The sequence below is a fragment of the Pinus tabuliformis genome, chromosome J, assembly GCF_031772625.1.
Source record: "Pinus tabuliformis cultivar Carrire ecotype Pingquan chromosome J, CPIR1, whole genome shotgun sequence".
Lineage (NCBI taxonomy): Eukaryota > Viridiplantae > Streptophyta > Pinopsida > Pinales > Pinaceae > Pinus > Pinus tabuliformis.
Window position 1 is genome coordinate 1022131307 of NC_142295.1, and position 13883 is coordinate 1022145189.

At 35.5% G+C, this 13883-nt stretch overlaps 1 pseudogene across 1 annotated transcript; it reads left to right on the forward strand.

Annotated features, from left to right (window-relative positions):
• The first annotated feature begins 2448 nt into the window (after window positions 1-2448).
• LOC149230338 (ABC transporter B family member 1-like) lies at window positions 2449-6971 on the forward strand (annotated as a pseudogene). Its single transcript, XR_016248398.1, has 9 exons — window positions 2449-2557; window positions 2915-3099; window positions 3388-3588; window positions 3681-3940; window positions 4032-4348; window positions 4456-4679; window positions 5058-5428; window positions 6160-6629; window positions 6730-6971. The product of XR_016248398.1 is annotated as an ABC transporter B family member 1-like (transcript).
• The last annotated feature ends 6912 nt before the right edge of the window (window positions 6972-13883 follow it).

Consider the following 13883-nt stretch of genomic DNA (forward strand, 5'->3'; position numbering starts at 1 on the left):
AAAGAGTCATCCCGCCAAAAGATATGTTTAAGAGCTTGTGGCACCTGTTGTGGCAAATGCAATTGTGTTCCTCCTGGAACATCTGGAAATGAGGATCTTTGCAAACACATCGCAAGTTCCCATGAATATGACACGTGCCCATTGCATCCAAGCTGGTCGTTCAACTACCTCTGCGGACAGGAAGGGATACCTTGTGAGGTCCTGGCTTTGAATCTGTCTTATATGGAAGGGACTAGCTGCCTCGCAGCCCATCTTGTTTAAAAAAATTTCAAAGTCAATAGAGGATCATGTAAGAAAATTCTTCAGCATTGTTGGTGAAGATGTCGATTTGTAAAAAAGAGGATAATCATGACTCTCTAGTAGTTTTTGTAATTCTTTTTATTGGAAGCTTTGCTGGCTAAAACGAAACCCTTGAATTCAAACTCTTGACCAGGGCCGGCTTCTAAGTTTGTCTGTCCACCTGGTCACAAGTTCGAATCCAGAGGCTCATCATCGTCATACAATGTCGGTTCTTGAGAAACGTTTTGACGAGGATCTCTAAAGCTTGCGACAAAATCATCTAGGATTCTCAGCGCCAGATTCTTAACTGCTCTAGATCGTAGTAAAATGAGGTTGGAGACACCGGCTGGTTCGCTCGGACCCACGGCCTGCAGCTTTCGATAGGAATCAACGCTGACCTGCGCTCTACGACAACAGATCGATCAAGGATCACTCCACCCACAGTTTTCTACTAGCAATATTGGAGAAACCTTCATAGGCTTCCTGATCTAGTCGACTTCAACTCTTCACGCTGGGATCATAGTGCATAGCAAAGAAAACCGTAGCTCTTTCTACATCCGACAGGTTGGTCCATGATTCACCAGACTAGTGAATCACCGCAACTACTGCTGCCCTGGCCAATGGACAGAGGGTGATGGATAAACAAGTATTCACAAAACTTTATTTTGCTGAGCCGAGGACGAATCAGGATGGACCAAGCCCACGAGAGCCCTAGCCCTCAGGGCTCTCATACCATGTCAAGAATTCACAAAGGAATCTATTTTCAATTAATCAAATATGCAATTAGATATATGCAGGAGTGTTGTCTCAATATAAGAAAATTATCCTAGACATACAATCTATTGGTTGAGAGAATATCTCAACCACACACCAAATTAGGGAAACAACTTCTGTAGAATAAGAACAGAGTCTTTACATAGAAAGTCATAACTGAGACAACTAAGAATTAATATTCCAACAATATAGATAGCCCTATTTCACTTCAATCCTCTTACATTACAGCCTTCGCCTTCTTTGGGGATTCAACGCCCTCTCTCTGGTATCAGCGAGGCCCTATACCATTCGTGATAATTTTTCAGGAGATAGTTAAAGCCAGATATATTGTATATTAGTGTGTTACTTTAATCCATGGTTTTTAGCCCTTATAATTTTTGTCATGTAAGTAAATGAAACTCGCCAATGAATTTATAGACTTAATCTCAACCTCAACCTCAACCTCATTAATAGAAGCAACTTCATTACCCTTCCTTCTCACCGGTTTATTAACTTTTCAAATTAATAATATACATTTTCAAATTATTAATACAACTCTGTAAATTACTCTTTCTTATCATTGGTTTATTCAAATTTTGAAAAATAAATTCACCTCAATTGGGAATTCTCTATTATATAGCCTTCTTTCGCTTCAATCCTCATGTATCAATTACAACCTTCTTTGAGATTCAACGCCCCATCAGGTCTACATCCGGTCTTAGCCAGTCTGCTATACCCCTCTACCATTCGTACTCTAGATATTTAAAGCGAAAAAAAATGAAATGGGTTCTCTATGTTGTTTTTAGTTTTACTTTTCATAGTGGAAAAACATATTTTAGGTTTTAAAAAGAAATTTTAATTATATCATTAATTACAATATATAATCTTAATTCATAATATTATTATTTTTTTTTGGGATGAGAAGAAGTTAAAAATAAAAATTCTTATCTTATATTTCATTAACAATACATTTATTTTATTAATAATAAATTTTTATATGTATTTTTTTCCCGTATATTCATATTTGATATTGCAAACTTGTTTTTAGAAGTAACTTATAAATATTATTTTTAAGCCAATAGGCTTTCCTATGCATCAACTTTTTCATCAACACTTTTACTTTACTCCGTTGGATTAGGTGAGACACTTTCAACCGTTGATCTGACCCAAAAAAAACAATGGAAAATAAAAAAAGCACGGAAAACTTTTACTCTCCACTTTACATATGTGCACCGAGATTCCGGGAGAGTTCATGGAGTTTATGACACCCTAAGTGAAGATATTTTCACGTCGAGGAATGTTAGCGGTCTTTCCAAATTCCTGTAATGTTTTCGAAGCAGAAATCTAGTGGCCTTATCTCCGCGTGTCCGGTGGAAGAAAGGGGAGGGGCATTCGACCAAGCTCCGCATCAAGTATATGGAGGCCACTCTGAATCAAGATGTGGAATACTTCGACATTGATGCACGGACGGGCGATATCATCAATACTATCGGCAGCGACATTGTGGTTGTTCAAGATGCTATCAGTGAGAAGGTCAATTAATCTTTTTTTATGTTCTCAACGGTTTCAATTTTTAGGCCGATAGGCCTGCTTATGCATCAATTTTTTCATCAACACTTTTACCCTGTTCTATTGGATTAGGTGAGACACTTTCAACTTTCAACCGTTGATTTGACCCAGGAAAAAAAAAAAAACTGAAAATAAAAAAAGCACGGAAAACTTTTACTCTCCACTTTATATCTCCACTTTACATCTGTGCACCGAGATTCCAGGAGAGTTCGTGGAGTTTATGGCACCCTAAGTGAAGATATTTTCACGTCGAGGAACGTCAGCAGTCTTTCCAAATTCCTACATTGGTAATGTTTTCGAAGCAAAAATCTAGTGGCCTTATCTCCGCGTATCTGGTGGAAGAAAGGGGAGAGGCAGTTGACCAGGCTCTGGATCAAGTATCTGGAGGCCACTCTGAATCAAGATGTGGAATACTTCGACATTGATGCACGGACGGGCGACATCATCAATACTATCGGCAGCGACATTGTGGCTGTTCAGGATGCTATCAGTGAGAAGGTCAGTTAATCTTTTTCTATGTTCTCAACGGTTTCAATTTATGTCAATGGAGACAGCCAAAATGAACTGGTGTGTCTTACTAATGGTTAATTGATTACTTAGTGTATGTTTGTTTGCTTGACCTTTTCCTTTTATCAGTACAGTCTACGACTGGTCTTGAAGAACTCATGAACACCCTTCCATTCCCCTGCTACTCCTCTCTTTGGGGCCTTTTGAAATTGCTTATAAATCTCCTCTTGAGATTAGATTCTGGAAATTTCATTAACTTTGATGTAATTCGGTTCGCAGCTAGGCAATTTCATCCATTACATGGCGACATTTGTGGCTGGATTTGTGGTGGGGTTCATCACAGTGTGGAAGTTGGCTCTGCTGACTCTTGCAGTGGTGCCATTGATAGCCTTGTTTGGAGCCGTTCATACCATAATGATAACCAAGCTTTCCTCCAAGAGTCAGGATGCATATGCAGAGGCTGGTAACATTGCAGAACAGGTGCTGAATTGTTTGATATAATCAACTCCCTTTTCTAGCGAGGAATTGAATTGTTTTTAATGGGGCTAAATTTAATTCAATTCAACTTGTAGGCCTTGGCACAAATTCGCACGGTTTTCTCATTCGTAGGCGAGGAGAAAGCGCTGAAAGCGTATTCTGCGTCTCTGAGTGTGGCTCAGAAGATTGGATATAAGAGTGGTCTGGTAAACCGATTTGGGCTGGGGTCAACTTATTGTGTGATATTTTGTTGTTATGCTCTGCTTCTGTGGTATGGAGGATGGCTTGTGACGCACCATGATACAAATGGAGGATTGGCCATATCTACTATGTTTTCAGTCATGATCGGTGGATTGTATGTAGTATACCCAATTGCCTGTTTTCTCCTGTTTCTCCACAATTTGATTTGTAGGAAGTGATTTTACAATTTGAATCTGTTGTTGCAGAGCATTGGGGCAAGCAACTCCCAGCATGACAGCATTTGCAAAGGCAAAATCTGCTGCTATGAATATATTTCAAACTATTGATCACAGGCCCAAGATTGATCGAAACTACTCTGATGGAATTACTCTGCCCGCAGTCACAGGCCATGTCCAGCTGCGAAACGTGAGTTTTGCATATCCCTCTAGACCAGAGATACCCGTTCTCAGCCGTTTCTCATTGAACATTCCCGCAGGAAAAACTGTAGCTATGGTTGGTCGAAGTGGGTCGGGAAAGAGTACTGTAGTTGCTTTGATCGAGCGCTTCTATGACCCCATTGAAGGTATCCAATACATGATTTTACATGGCATTTTCATACCCTGAACTCCAGTTTTTAGTTTAATGAATTGCTTCTCAAAAGTATTGTGTTTTTAATTTCTGTGAATGAAGGTCAAGTGCTACTTGATGGGTTTAACATCAAAACTCTGCAGTTGAAATGGCTTAGACAACAGATAGGGCTTGTGAGTCAGGAACTGGCATTGTTTGCAACAAGCATTAAGGAAAACATGCTATTGGGAAGAGAGGATGCAACCCAGGTGGAAATGGAGGAAGCAGCCAGAGTTGCAAATGCACACTCTTTTATCACAAAGCTCCTCGAAGGATATGACACTCAGGTATGTGCTGCTAGCTGTAATAACTAAAAATTCTTTGTTGCAGAGATGATTGATTAGTTGTCAGTTGATTGTTTGTTGCAGAGATGGTTGATTAGTTGTTTGGTGATTATGCTTGTTTCCTTGCTCAGTCTTCCAGTCGCTCTTTATGACTTGTGTGTGTGAATAACAACAGTCTGATATGTTTACCTTGTCATCCTGGAATACCTTCTCCCACTATCAAGTCTCCTTCCCTTCCCTTTCTAACCCAAATCCCCAGGAGTTGAACTATATATCTATGGTTTATAGCACTTTTCTTCCATCTCACTGTTCCTTTTCTATATGTCAGAGTTGATAGTAGCCATGGTTATGATTTGTACTAAGTTGGGTCTGCAACTCCAGGTTGGTGAACGAGGTGGCCAACTATCAGGCGGACAAAAGCAATGCATTGCAATAGCCAGAGCGATGTTGAAGAACCCAACCATACTACTTTTGGATGAAGCAACCGGTGCTCTGGATTCTGAATCAGAAAAACTTGTTCAGGAAGCCCTTGACAGGTTCATGATAGGGAGAAGAATAGTAGTTGTGGCACATCGTGTCTCAACCATTAGGAAGGCTGATTTGGTGGAAGTTGTTCAGCAGGGGAGCATTTTGGAGATGGGGACTCACAATGACCTTATCTCAAAAGGGCATGACGGGGCTTATTCAACATTGATCAGACTCCAAGAAACTACCCATGAGCTGGGTAAAAATGCAAGAAAGAGCAGTGCCAAGTAAAGGTTTTATCCCACTATGTTAATTCAATAATGGCACATTGTGGTTAACCTATGCAATAGTTTTCCCACTGAAAGTCTATAGAATTGGAATTCTTTTGTTTCTCCCATAAATCCTCTCGCCTTCTTTATAAAATTGTAATTTTTTTGCAGTCCCATAAATCCTTGTGGCCTTCTCTATAAAAATGTAATTATAATGCTTATCCTCAGCTTCTTCTTCATAAAATTATACTTGTTTTATTCGTCCTTAGATTAGCAGTTTGTGAAATTATAAGTGTTTTGTTTGTCTATAGATCCTCAGGGTTTTCTTTGGAAAATTATTTAGCAGCTGCCAAGTTTTTCTGGTTTTATTACAGTGAAAGATTTTCCACCAAACTGTTTGGATGCCTTCTCATACAATACTTCATTTTTTTCCTCAAATTATAATGGTCTTGTTCGGTCCAGAGATAAATCTTTTTTCTTAAATTGTAGTTGTTTTGCTCCTCCCATTAACCCTTATAGTGTTTATTGGTACTTTAGATTTTACTCTGTAGAAGTTTATGGACTTTTACATTTTGTCACATTCTGAATGACCCACTCATTCATCACCAAGATAGAAAGGAAACTTGTTTTGTACCTTCCATAAATTCTCAGTATTTATCAGTTTGAATGATCTTGGGAAGAAAGGGGAAATAGAATGAACATAGATTTGTATTGTCGTTTTGATTTTTTGTTTGTTTGCCCATTTCCAGGCCCTCCAGTGCAAGGAATTCTGTGAGCTTGCCCATAATTGGAAGAAATTCTTCTTATGACCGATCTCCCTATTCCAAAAGGCTTTCAGACTTCTCAACTTCCGATTTCAGTACATCTGTCGATGTCAATTGAGCACACAAAACAGAGAAAGTACCCTTCATAGAGCAGGCAGGGTTATTCTGGAGACTAGTCACAATGAATGCCCCAGAATGGGCCTATGCCCTACTAGGATCCGTAAGGTCCATGGTCTACGGTTCCATAAGCGCACTCTTCGCTTACATCCTGAGTGCTGTGTTGAGCATCTATTACAACCCTGATCCATTATACATAAAAAATGAAATCAATAAATACTGCTTTGTTCTGATAGAGGTATCGTTCGGCGCCCTCGTTTTCAATATGGTGCAGCATTCCTTCTGGGAAATCGTTGGCGAGAATCTGACCAAGCGGGTCCGACAGACAATGCTCGAAGGTGAACAAAACGGTTTCCGTGAAAAAATTTCAGTACTGGTTTTTATGTTTTTTGAAGTATGAATCTGACTGATGATAACCCTAATCCTTCTGTCTGTCAGCGATTCTTCGCAATGAGGTCAGTTGGTTTGATCGGGAAGAGAACAACAGCAGCCAAGTTGCCGCTCGTTTGGCTTCTGATGCCACGAATGTGAGATCTGCCATTGGCGACAGGATTTCCATGATAGTACAGAACTCCGCGTTAATGCTGGTCGCATGTACCATAGGGTTTGTGTTGCAGTGGAGATTCACGTTAGTTCTTATTGCAGTTTTTTCCAATAACGCGAGTGTAGATAAATTTTAAGAGATGTTTTTGTTTGTTTGTTTGTTTGTTTGGTTATTTGATTGTAAATTTTAGTTGTGTAAATTGTATTTTTGAATATATAAATGAATAAAAAAATTAGATTATTTATTATAAATTTTGGAAATTTGGTAGATTTTGGATATAAAGACAGAAACACTTTTAGAGAAGAAGACTTAGGGATTAGAAAAAAAGACTTAGGAGTGATCGCCCAAGAAATATCAAAAACTAGAAAAACAAAATAAAATCATCAGATTTCCAAAATGTATAATAGATAAACTTGATTTTAAAAAAATCTTTATACACAACTTAATATTTAAATTTTAAAAAATCCCTATTAAATTTCAATCAAAATTGATAGAAAAGAAAAAAAAAATGCCAAGAAAAAGACAAAAACGACTACTAATTTTATGTTGCAGAGATAAATTGTAGGTTTATTTGTGCAGGGTTTCAACCAATTAACATTTCATTGAGTATATATCTACAAATCAAGGATTTTGGGATCAAATCCCACAAAGCAATTCTATACCTGCTCTTCAAATTCCTTCAAGCTTTTGAAAGTAAAACCAATGAATTATCAATATAATTTTACAATAATAAAAAACAATTAGAAGGCCTTTAGCTAGCTCAAATTTCTCATCTGTTAGGCTTGAACCAACATTTCTTCTAGAGAAATTCAACAATTCTAATTTAATAATCTTATCGGCCTCTCTTTGTACCTTTTGGGACAATTGCTAGTATATATATCTTAGAGAAAATGTGAAGAAAGCTAAATTGGTATTTGTTTTCATTATTTAAATATGTGATTATTTTTTCATATATATATAAAAAAAACGATAGTTCTCATATCTTATTAAAAATAGATAGTTCTCATATCTTATTAAAAATAGATATTTTGGAAAGTAAATTCCTATTTGTTTTCATTATTTTAATTATATCTTATTAAATTTTTTTTTTTTCTAATACTTATTTGGTATTGCATACAGATTTATTTACAGGAAGGATTTCATCTTTTAGTTTTAATGAAATGGTTTTGCCGAAAGTAAATATTGATGTAGTTATATATTATTCTTTTCTATTCTCAAATATTGTAAGAGAATTATACACACATTATTTTTTATGGAAGGGGTTAGACTCCTTCCAAGTCCTTGAGGAGGATGAGGCCCCATTCTTCTTTGAGTAGTGTAGTTATTTTTGTTTGTGTTGATTATGTTTCTTTAAACTCATACATGTCACAATACATTTTTTTAAGATACATTTACTTTAGAGAATTTATATTTGAAGCATGTCATCTTACACTTCAATGATCATCCATTTATATTATAACACTTATCAAAATTGTATTTAATCCAAAACATGCCTACATTTAAAAATATTTAAAATATCTTACCAAAATATAAATTATACAATCTTCCATAATGCACTAGAAAACATTAAATATTTCTCTAATTAAGAAAACATCCATATTATTTTTTTTTGTTGTTTCTTTACTTCGATTTTTAAAGTTTTTTGTATGGTACTATTTTATATTTTATACAATTAACTAAGTATATATATATATATATATATATATGAATTAGTTTGTTATATATTTACTTATTCGAAATTGTATATATATATATATATCTGTTTGTGATTTTGAAAATGTTTTATATATTTATGTTTATATTTTGAATTGATATTGTACCATTTTTAGTTTTTCATTTTAAATTGTTTGTGGGGTTAGTGGAATTGTGTATTTTCTTGTTTGAAATCGCATATATATATATATATATATATATATATATATCAAGTATGAAGGTTTATTTATCAATATGTGTATGTAATTTGAAAGTGTAATCATGTGTTTGTTGTATTGAATTATGAATTTGAATGTCTATGCGTAATGTAGATTTTAATTTGTACATTGTGTGTTTATTTTTTCTTAAAGTTGCATAAGCATATTTGAGCGTTTTCGTTTATTGGTTTGAAATGGTATGATATACAATTAGTCATTTGAAATTGTATGTTGTGTGTTTAGCTGATTTTTTTATATTGTGTGTTTGTTTATTTGAACTTGTAATCTGTATGTTTCTCTATTTGAAATTTCATATATATGTGTGAGTGATTGATGTAACCCAGCCACACTGGCCCGCTGTTCCACGCGTCCATAGGTTATGACGTGTTCACTAATGTTGAATTGTTATATCTGTGTGGAGATCGTCCATGGATATTTTCGTTGTTGGTTGTTGTTGTGAGTTAATGTCATATTAAATGATCACCCATATGCCTCGGGCCTGGTTCCCGACTCGCTCTTTGTCCCAATCACTTGGTTCTTTGCCTATTCTGGATTGTTCTGCCGCCGGGAGAGTTTGGTGAGGGTTCCTGGAATTGTGCTGAGTAATCGTTGTTTTGTTGATTGTGGTGACTTCTGGTATGTCTCTGGTAAAGGTTATGAACGTATGTTACTCCACTCGACTTGGCCGTGAACTCATGGAAGGCTTCCTCTGGTGTTTTGGTGTTGCTCTGGCTCTGTGGTGCTTATTCGAATTCGTTTCACCTGGTGAGTTCCTGGTTGTTGCGTTCCGACTGTATTTCTGTTTGTAAATGTTCGGTCCGTAAGGGGATTTCTCTCAGATTCTTTTTCTTTTCTACAGCTCAAGTTTGTCTTTCAAAATGAATTACATATATTCTTCTTTCCCTCACCTGTCTTTTTCTTCTCAATTTGTTCTTCATTCGTTAGTTTCTTATTATTATGTCAAAATATAAGGGCTTAGCAATTCAACTCTTTAAAATTTGATTCATGTGAATTGTTTCTTCTCTATCTGAATAATCCATTCACAAGTTGAGTTTTTCTTTTTCTTTTTTGGCTTCATTACGCACCCATTAGCTTGACATTTAAGGAATGTGAACATATCTTTTAGATTTCTTGTTTGACATTTGATCTATAAGACGAATGTTGGTTAAAGTTGTGACTTTTGAGGTTAAAATTGAAAGGTTTTAAAACTTAATGAGCTTACATTTTGGAAAATTACCCGAACTCGCCAAACACAAGAACACATATTATTTTCTCTCTCTATGATCGTGAAGATGTAGGCCCTCATGTGAAATAGATTCCTTGATATTATCAGTGGTGTCTGATCTCTCCACCTCAAAGTTACGGTTTTTACATTTAAAATTTCAATAAATATGTGTATCCCACCCCTAAGATGAGGTAGGAAATGATGCATATAATTATTTTTTATATTTAATCAATTAAGGCCCATCCAACCTCCAATTTCTTTCCAACAAATTTTAGTGTTGAATCTTGACTTTCACATTGTCAATCATGCTAGAACTCTCTACATTTAGAGGTATAGTATTTCTAGTGAATTAATTCCCTAACTCTTTCTAGAAATTGTCTTCTCAAATATCTAGTCATTAGCAACTAACAATAAGAAATAAATGTAACCTAAAAAAAAATGCAATATGAAACTCAAACAATGGTTGTAATAAAGAAATCTAGACAAGTAAGAGATAACTTTCCCTTCTCTATCCCTAGCACTACAAATAAATTATGGTTCCAATACCATGTTTGATGGTAAATTCGGAAAAAAAGGTGTGACAATCTACAAAGTTCCAAAAGGTATTAAGTTCATGGAAAATAATTCAAGGATATTTTACTAAAAACTCCTCCTCCTTGAGGTTGTTTCAAACACAATGACAATTAAAATTGGTACCAACGAGTAAGGCATACTAATATATCTCTTTTTCTTAGCATTTCTTAGGTTTGAATTCTCCATCGCACATAGCCAAAGTGATATATCTATAACCATTTCATGTATTGCAATATTTTCATCAAACCTAATCTAGGGATATTTACCAAATATTCCTACTCTTCAGGCTACTTCACACAACTAAAAAATAAAATAAGTACCATCAGGGAAGACATACTAAGGTGGTTGTTTTTATTATTTTTTTTTTTGAATTTCCCATCAGGGATAACTAAAGGGTTAAACATGTAATCATTTCTTCTATTTTCAGGGGAAAAAAATTAATAATAATAATAAAATTTGTTCCTATTTTGAAGAAATAGCATAGACTTGTAAGGAAAACAACTCAATAAAAAAATAAAAAAACTCAAATATCAAAATAAAGCATGCATCTAAAGATGCCAACAACTAATTATGAAGACAACATCAAAATATACATATGATTACCATAACTTGTAAGTAAAAGTAATTGTGAGAAATTGGAATCGATTTGCTTCAACTCATTGTCAAATTGGGTAGTGAAATAACTAGCATTTGCACCTAATGTTGCAAAGGAAACGCCGTAAGGCATAGTGTGTGGAAGAATATTGAAATGTGAATGGGATTTTTTGAAAGCAAGGGTCGATGATAATGAGTTTGAATTGAGGAAGCCATGTCGAAAACCCTATTCGGGGGTTAAACTGGCTATGAAATGGAATAAAAGCAGTCATAAATAACCATTGAACTTGTTTAGATACCTTAAAGATTGCCTAGTTGAAGGTGAGGTTAAACAAATGAATTCACACGAACAACAACCGGGTATCCATATCAATATACAAAATTTTAAGGAGAGGTATGTTAATCTTTTCGAACAACATTCTAATGTATTTTCCTAGAAATATGAAGACCTTAAACCATATCACATTGTGATGAACTTAATCCCTGCCAAGATATATTCCTTATGACGCAAAGAAGCTACTGGTGGTTGATAAGGAGGTGAAAACAAATGCTTGGGCTCATGAAGGAGCTCTGTATTGTCCTCCATCCCACACTGTTCCTATGCCTATTATATTCCATGGCAACATCATGCATAGAGACATCTCTTGCTCATTACTCCTAGTATGGTAATATTGAATAACACTGTCTGTGTCACAAATCATATAAAAATGGATTTCAATTAGCTCTGTGGTCCTTGGAGAATAATAATGTATACAACTTTCATCCATCATGGCCTCTCAGCAGTCCAATTACTTAGCTAATTGCAGACCTATCTTGAAGCATTCTATATGATGCCACTTTTATTACAGGGATGCAGAAATTAGATTTTAGAATGGGAATTGTGCTTCAGCGTTATATTCATTCAAGTAGCATTTGTGCCAGTTATGTCTTTTGGAAAATTATGGTTATTCTAAATGGTAATGATGTGTCAAGTAGTATGTGCTAGCATTTTTATTTTTATGATGAAAGTTGCATATTATATCAGTTTAAACAAGCATAATCTGATTTTCATGCTACATTGCAATTTTTTTTATAGGCATTGAATTGTTTTTCTACATAGTATCCAGAAGTCTGAATGCCCTAAAGAATTGGAACCAGCAGACAGGAGGGTTCCAGTACATGTCAATCTGATCAAGAGGGATGAAGACTGTCCTATATGTTTTCATTCCATTGCCCAATTCACGGCGTGCTAGTTTTTCTAATGTTATGGTGTTCATGCATGTGCTGTTATACTAATTGTGAAATGGGGGAATTTAGTTGTTTCATACATTGTTTTAATGACATTTAAATTCGATAAAGATCAATCAGTGTCCTAGATATATTGTTTGTGTGTCAAAAGTCAGTGGCTTTGCAGCGGTTGAAATTTTTTTCTGTTTGCTTAGGTGGTCCAATGCATGTTTTGAATGTAGGGAAGTTTGAAATTCTCTTGACTATCATTCAATGCGCTTAGGAAGTTCTGTTGTTGGAAAGTTTGATTGGGTTGCATTGAATTAAGCAAGGTTGAAACATTATTATTGACTTTGTAGCTGCAGTTGTTCTGCATGTTGTTGAATCACTTTGCAGGGTTGGTTTCATCATCCCCATATGCTAAGGAGATGGTCCTCTTGAGAGAATTGAATTTGTTGTCATTATCCATTGCTAATTCTTCTTGTTTTGGGACAACTTCATATCGACAATCACTATTGTTGTCATTTTTATTGCTGAAATTGTTGTGAGAGAGGTTGGAGGATTGGACTTGAGGTAGTTTGCTACTGTTTCCATTGCCATCCATGGCTTCATCATTTAAAAAACCATCTATGAAAGGATCGTCACTCTGCAACAATCCATTGAAAGAGGAAACTTTGGGCAGTTGCAGTTTGTTTTGCTGATCAATATCAGGCAAGAAGCCGTCACTTCATCTGCACTTGGTGATTCATCTCGTTCTACCCCTTGTACTCTCTGAGAATTACCATTTTTCTTGTAAATTTGGCCAAGCACCCAATCATCAATCTGGAGAACAGAAGTGTCATCAAAATCAACAATACCAATTTTAGTTGAATGAATCAATTCCTATTCATAAAGAATCAAAACACAAGAACTATGAAAGGAAAATCATTCATATTGATCAATATTCAAGAAGACATCACTTTGTATGGTGTGTTATTTATATTTACACAATTGATTTTTTTATTCAATCAACTATGCTATTCTTTGTGCTTTTGTTGGGTTCCTTCATCACCACCATCATTAGAAAATTGATTTCCCTCTTGAAGTATGAAACGAGTAGCAATTCCCAATTGATCTCACACTACCACCACAAAGAAGCTAGCAATCCTAATATACAAATCAAACCAGCCATCCTATCAAGAAATCCATGTAGTTCTCAATCTATGGCTTTGATAACCCAAAACTCAAATCTTTTATATCTAAGATGCACAGAAATTTTCACATTAATATGTTTGGATCTCATTCTAAGATCTTTGCAGATCTGATACAGAGGTAAACCAAATTTTTCATACTATGACAAGTCATATTAGCAAGTCTTGGAGTCTCTCTTATGTAATGTCTCCTCCTTGTTTTATAGAGTTGAAGCTGTATGAGGATCGACTGCACTGAAGGGATCATCCAATAGATAAATGTCAACATCGTTATATACTGCTCTAGCCAACTGAATCCTTTGTTTTTGTCCTCCACTCATATTCAATCCTCTCTCCCCAATCTCTGTCAT